This window comes from Dermacentor andersoni, chromosome 8, assembly GCF_023375885.2.
Source record: "Dermacentor andersoni chromosome 8, qqDerAnde1_hic_scaffold, whole genome shotgun sequence".
NCBI lineage: Eukaryota > Metazoa > Arthropoda > Arachnida > Ixodida > Ixodidae > Dermacentor > Dermacentor andersoni.
In genome coordinates, this window is record NC_092821.1 from 79559727 (window position 1) to 79566503 (window position 6777).

Below are 6777 nucleotides of genomic sequence, written 5' to 3' on the forward strand. Positions count from 1 at the left end.
AATCTATTGGCAATACCACGGACGCCGTAATTATTAAGTTTTTCTAGAAGAACGCTATGACACACGGTATCAAATGCTTTACGGAAATCTACAAACAGTCCCAGCGTGTAAAGCTTTGACTCGAAATTATTTAGTATCTCACTTTTAATATCGAGTAATGCAAGCTCAGTGGATTTGCCTTTTTGAAAGCCAAACTGGGCCTCACTTAGGATATTATACTTCTTAAAAAAAATTTGTAATCTGATATTTATAGCACTTTCAAACACTTTCGACAGTATCGGAAGTACGGATATTGGCCGATAATTTGCAATTTCTTTGCCATTACCACCTTTGAAAACCGGACACACACGAGCTATTTTCAGTTGATCAGGAAAAACTCCAGTTGAGAAAGTTAAGTTAATAATGTATGAGAGCGCGGGCGATATCACATCAGCAACGTATTTTATTGGCATAGGTTTGATGTCATCATGTCCTGCCGCACAGTTGTTTTTAATCTTAGTTATTAATTCTTCAGTCTCACGACATGAAACAGAATGCAAAACTATGGAGTTAGGTAAGCCACGGTCATTTATCGATAATCTTGGATCATCGTCATCACATATCTCATCGTAACCACAACTAGTAATGAAGTAATCGTTCATTTCAGTTGCAACCTCTCTGTAGCCAAGGCCGCTAGAGTTAGCTAGAATGCTAGGGACGTGGTTTTGTTTTATTCGACTGGAAAGATTTCTAACTTCGTTCCAAATTCTCCTGGGATCATTACTTATTTCGCAAAATAAATTCTCATAATATCTGAACTTAGCACACATTAGTTCACCATTTAGCTGGTTTCTGTACTTTTTAAACTCAATAAATAAATTTATGTCGCGTGTCTTTACAAATGCAAGGTACATGCTATTCTTTTTTATTTTTTTAAGTAAGATATTAGTTATCCGGACTTTTCTAATTTTCTGCCGTTTTACGTACCTTACAGATACCTGGAAAGCATCATTATAACATTTTGTTAGTTCAGACATGAAAACGTTGTATGCCAAGTTAGGATCCTTTTCCCGGAACACGTGACTCCACTCGGTCTGAATAACATGATGCCGGAATACTTCTAGTGTCCTAGCGTTGATCTGGCGTGACCGCACTTTTTCATTAGCTTCGCGACTATCATTGGAAGAAGGAAAGGTACAAAAGATAGGTAAATGGTCGTTTACTTCTACAACCAGCACTCCAGCAACGCAATGCGGCGGGTGTATGTTCGTCAAGCAAAGTCGCAGTCTGCGCAGTGATACGGGTTGCATTAGAAATAACATTTTTGCAAGCAAATGATTTCGCTAGTACTGTTAACTGACGTGACGATGCATCCTGAGATAACACCGATATTCACGTCGCCCATTACAACAAATGGAAAGCCAGTGTGACACAAATATTCCAGCACGTCTTCCATGAACTTGGCAAATCCAGATTTAGTTCCAGAAGGTGGTCGATAAACGACAACAGCAAATGCTTTTTCTAGGCGTATCATAAGACACTCTACAACCTCGTCAATAATAGAAAATTGGGAGACAACTTCATGTTTTAATGACTGCTTAACGTAAATAGCCACACCACCTCCTCTTCCTAAAGGACGCACTAGGCCATTGTAAATATAGTTTTCAAAGTATGGTGAATCTTCACCTACAGATAGCCATGTTTCAGAAAATAATAGCAAGTCAAAACTAAATGAAAAGGAGCCGAGGACATCAAGGATCATGTCTGTCTTGTTGCGTATGCTGCGTGCGTTTAGATGAAAGGCCTTGATGCGCTTGCGCGCATCCCGAAGTAGACTATTCAAGGAATGGCTGTCATGATAATCATAGCTAGGCGTTGCTCTAACAGAGTTCATGAAACTTGCGAACGTCTGTCAAATTTGGGCGTGTTCCGATACAGTGTTTATTCTCCAGCAGTTCCACCTGCTTCTGCAGTCATCTTATCGAGGTCGTTAGCGTTCCTGATTTTCAGTACAGGCGAGCCTTCGTTTCTACGTGAAAAGACATTGCCCCCCGATGTCCAAACAAATTTCCACCGCATTTCCTTCTTTCTCTGTATAGCTGACCAGAGAAGCTGTTTGCCGTGTTGCGTCAGATGTTCATTGACATATACTACAGAGGACGTCTGGCTGCCTAAATCCTTGCTATCGATTCTGACTTTCTTTGACTTGCTTAAAACAGCAGCCTTCTTTGTCCTGCGCACAAATCGGACAATTATGTTACTTTGGTGATGACGAGCAGTCGGTACTCTGTGACAGATATCGACGTCGTCCGCAGTTATGTCTTCTTGAATGAGAACACCGATTTTCTTAACTGCTGCAAGTGGTTCAACATCAGGCGGAACACCCTTAATTTCCAGATTATTTGAGCGCTGATATTGCTCAATCTCCTCTATCCTGCAGTGCAGTCTATCATTTTCAGCTCTGAGCTCTTCGTTTAGCCTCATTACTGACTGAATATCTTCTCTGAGATCTTTCACTTCCTTCAAAGCATCTTTTATATCTCGAAGTTCCTTTCTTAATTCACGTCGTAAGTCTTCTATGGCTTTGGCGGTATCGCGCGCATCTTTAGACATAGTTAGCCAACACAAATGAAATCACTAGCAAAGCATCAAAGACAAGAACAGTACGTCCGGCAGCAGTGCACAGCTTGCGAAGTTTAACTGCTGCAAATGCAGCTGGAAATTTCTCACCTGAAAGAGGCGTAGATTTAGTGTGCGATGGCAAAGTGCACTGCTGCCGGACTGTGGACGACGACTTTCTTGCAGCGTCTTTATGTAGCAGCGGTGAACCGTTGCCCTCTGGTGATGCGCAGCTTTCGTCGTCGATGCAGGAAACACGTCCCGCTATGCCAGTTCCGGGGTATCAGGCAGCATCAGCGATGTGTTGGCAGTAGACGTATCTGAAAGAGGCGTAGATTTAGTGTGCGATGCCAAAGTGCACTGCTGCCGGACTAACAAGATAACAAGATAACGTGGAGACACCATAAGTTCGCGCCACGAAAGAAAACCACCTTTCCACTGCCCTTCCCTCAGCTTCCTTCAAGATGGCCTGAATGCAAGGGTACGGTTACCAAAGTGTTTGTAACAGTAAAAGCATTTATTAGTCACAGGAGTGTGGGGCTGACCGTTAGAGCAGGGCACGGACTCCCAGGACGAGTGGCGTTGCCCGAGCAAAAGCGCTGGAAAGGTTGGTGCACTATAGCGTTCATTTTATTCGCTACAATTACCCCCGGTAAGAAAACGCGCGCCTCCGGCGACCTAACTGCTCCTCACTATAAGTGGATGACAGTACGGCTTGAGACACTCGCTGTTGACATTGTCTCGTCCACGACAACGCGTGTCCGAAGACGGTTCAAGTGGTTCGATCACGTAGTTGACGGGGATGCGCGTGGAACGGCACGGTAGGGCACTTGATACTTCGGTAGTAGTTTAGAAGAGAGACCAGGTGAAGAGGAAGAATCTGAGAGCCACACAAGCGCTCCAGGAATTAAAGTAGGCGTGGAAGCGGTGTCACTGCGCGTGCTCTTCTGGCACTCTCGTTCACAGGAGGTAAAGGCCCGAGCGATACCACGACATACTTCATCGTGTCTTGCCCTGAGAGAAATGGGCGCACATTAAAATGTGTCCGCCTGGTATAGTAAAATGTGTCGATGGTGTGAGGTAGGTGCCAACCATAGATTCATTAAATTAGTGAAAAGTCAGTGGTGCTCTGAGTAGTAGTGTTTTACGTGTAGGTCACGAAGGGCTGAAAAGCGTCCCAATCTGAGTGGTAGGAGGCGACGTACATGGCAAGCATGTCGCCGAGCGTATGGTCGAAGCGTTCCGTAAGGCCATTTGTGGGAAGATGGCATGCCGTGGTTATACGATCAACAATGTGGCACTCGTTAAAGCTGGCTTCATCTACTTCGGACAGGAAGAAACGTCCGCGATCACTGAGCAATTACTGAGGTCACCCATGATGCAGGATGAATCAACAAAGCAGGAAGGAAGCAACATTGTGCATGTAAATACCAGAAAAGCTGCATTTTCAGCGTATCGCGTGAGCTGGTCGACTGTCACAATGACCCAGCAGTTTCCAGCCTATGTCAGGAGAAGGCGCCCGTACGAATCAATGTCGACACGCCCAAACAGCCGGGTAGGGCAAGGTAAGGCTGTAAAATGTCTGGTGAGAGGCGGGGTGAAGATATCTGGCACTGACATTCGGGGCAAGACCGAACGAATTTGTGAACATAACCGTACAGTCAGAATCAGACTTCTCTGAAGCAGTCGAGCATGCGGCTGACGGCTGCACGAGTGCCTCCTCTCAGTCGGTGCTGGGTTCAAGATATGGTAGATTCGAGCGCCAAAAGCCTGCATGGGGCATGCATACTCGCGGTCAAACTGCTTTATGGGTCGGTAAATTTTGTCATAAGAGACAGTCAAAGTCATCTTAGTTTTTTTGCTTGTTATCTCATGTGCAACAGTCGCCTTTCGTGATAAGCGCGGATTTGCGCCGGAATGCCTGCGTGAGCTCTGACAACCACACGTGATTCAACATAAACAGCGGCAATAATTCAACTGCACCGTGGTGAATGATCACGTGAACGCCAATTAGCACATGTAGTGACAAACGCAAACCACGACTGACGCGAACTATAACACTCTTTTTCGCGGTGGCTCAACGGCTCACCAGAGAAGAGCGGCCAGCGGCCGCTATAATGGGACGCGCAATGTCCTATAGAGCTATTTGTGACACATCACCCGATGAGGAGTGTCAGCCAAGTCTTAAAGGCATACCGTAACGAAGGTCCCATCGAAGACGCTCCACGTGGTAATCCAGAAACGGTCGCGTCACATGAGAAAGGCGCGCTGATTGTGGCCGCATCAGTAGAAGACCCCTTTCTAACTGATAAGGAGAACAGGGATGAGTTTGGCCTGACAAGTGTCAGCCTGCAAACGATGAGGCGGAGGCTCCCCAAAGCTGGCATTCACAGCAGGGTTGCGTTTCAAAAGACGTTGCAGGAAAAATCGCACAGAAGGGCACGCCTTGAGTTTGCCCCCGCATGAGAGTCTTGATGTCCCGTCAATTGGCCCACTGCTGTCTTCACCGATGAAGCGTCATTTCGCACCCGGTGGAGCGTTCAGCGAAGAATCTGGCGGCCAGGAAGGTGTCGGTAAGTTGGGAAAAATTGTATTAGGTGCTGCTATCTTGATGAAGTCGGTTTTCTTGCTTTATGTGTACAATGTTCAAATATGAAATTGGCCTTCTATTTACCAGTACAATATAAGTTTAAGCTGTATTATTTTCCTTGCTCAAACTGTGGTCCGTTGCCGTATGCCGTGTCCCATGAACTCCCTGTTATTTTCTCTTTATCTTTAGCGTGATACAGTGAACTCTCACTTGAGTGAACTTCAAGGGACCGAAGGAAATAGTTCACTTAACTGAAAGTTCACTAAACTGAATATTCACTAGACCAACATAAGACATGCATACAGAGTCAAAAGTTTGAAGTGCAATTCATGGAGCAAAAGATATGGCATCCATAGTGTTAGAAATGTGTGAAATGGAATTTGTACATATCAACAAGTACAATGTTCATAACAGTTATAATGCTGCCTTTCTCACTCAGAAAAAAATCTGTAATCTTCTTCTGCACTTGTACTTTTAAAGCACAGGAAGTAACAAACTGTCCGAAGAGTCAATGTACTTGTACACTTCTTCTGGCACAGCTTGCTGTTGAGACACAAAGTCTTTCAACTTTCCAATGTACCCTACAACCTCAGCTAGAGTTATAGGGCTTGAAACTGGCTCGGCAGTTACCTCTTCTTCGTCGCACTCTTCTTCTTCTTCTGCAGGACGAACACTGGAAACAATCTCCAGATCCGTCTGTCCAGCACAGGTAATCAGTGCACTGTCACACTGTGCATAGTCTTCAAACGAAGTATCTGATCGTAACTGATAAGTTACGATCAGATAACTGAGTAACTGATCGTAAAAATAAGCCTTGGTTCTCTGAGCGAGTTTGTTAAACTGAAATATTGACTTCCGAAATTCGGTCAAGGGAAACATTTTTGCATAGAATCTATAAGAAAACTGCCGGGGACTTTTAAAAAGTTCGTTATTCTGAAATATTCGATAAACCGACGTTCGTACAACTGAGAGTTTACTGTAGTTATTTACTTTCGGCACCCTTACCAGCATACCAACGTGCAGCTCTCGTGATTTGTTTTCAATATTACATCCGGCTTATTGACATGGCATAATCTGCAATCTGTATATGAAATAGTGTGACTTGATTCCTTAGAATATGGCAAGATAACCACCTCGCGGTACACTGCAGAAGCTTTAAAGGCGTTTGCTTCAGACTACTGCTAACACGCAAGCTACACGGAAAGCCCGTGAAGTGTAGTCGATAGTGCCACGTTGAGTTCGCTTGATTATATGGTGTGACAACAACAGCCTCATTTACTCCGTTCGCTACCGACAGGGTTAAATTATTTCGTGCATTCGCCTTTAAGTTTTTTTATTCGGGATTTTAACATTCGTGGTGCAGGTACATGTACAATATTCGTTCCAGTAGTCGCACATCAGATATTTCCAGGTGTGGGGTGGCATCAGATAAGTCCAGGTGTGGGGTGCCATCAGCTATGCAGGCCTCGGACCAATTCACCGTGTAACACGTGGAATGATGTTTGATGACTACATGGACATGTTCCAATATACCCTGATGCTTGAAGGACGATGTCCTGGTGGTGTTATTTTGGATTTAGCAAGATGAG